Below are 777 nucleotides of genomic sequence, written 5' to 3' on the forward strand. Positions count from 1 at the left end.
TGAGGCAGGAGAATTGCCTGAACCCAGGAGGCGGAGGCTGCGGTGAGCCGAGATCGCGCCATTGCACTCCAGCCTGGGTAACGAGAGCGAAACTCCGTCTCAAAAAAAAAAAAAAAAAAAAAAAAAAAAAAAAAAAAAAAAAAAAAAAAGAATGAAGGAGAGGAAGAAAGAGAAAGAGGAAGAGGGAGAGAGAACGGGGGTGTTGTTTTATTGCCCGGGCTAGAATGCAGTCTAAAAATGGGTATGCCTATAATTGTGCTTAATAATAGAGACATGAAAAAAAAATGAGGAAAGAAAATAACAAACAAGCAGCCAGACAATATTTCATTTAAACCCGTGAATAGATGTGATGTGGCACTCATAAGAGTGTATATTTTGTGTATTTAAAGTGGAGAGTTCTATAAATATTAATTAAGTTTACTTGTTCCAGATCTGAGTTCAAATCCTGGATATTGTTGTTAATTTTCTGTCTCATTGATCTGTCTAATATTGATGTTGAAGTCTCCCACTATTATTGTGTGGGAGTCTAAGTCTCTTTATAAGTCTTATATATCTGGGTATTCCTGTATTGGGTGCGTATATATTTAGGATCTTTAGCTCTTCTTGTTGCATTGATCCTTTTATCATTATGTAATATCCCTCTTTGCTTCTTTTGATCTTTGTTGCTTTAAAGCAACTCCTGCTTTTTATTTATTTATTTATTTATTTTTGCTCTCCATTTGGTTGGTAAATCTTTCTCCATCCCTTTGTTTTGAGCCTTTGTGTATCCTTGCATGT

Source organism: Sapajus apella, unplaced genomic scaffold, assembly GCF_009761245.1.
Source record: "Sapajus apella isolate SASKATOON/1434 unplaced genomic scaffold, GSC_monkey_1.0 scaffold53, whole genome shotgun sequence".
NCBI classification, from domain to species: Eukaryota; Metazoa; Chordata; class Mammalia; order Primates; family Cebidae; genus Sapajus; species Sapajus apella.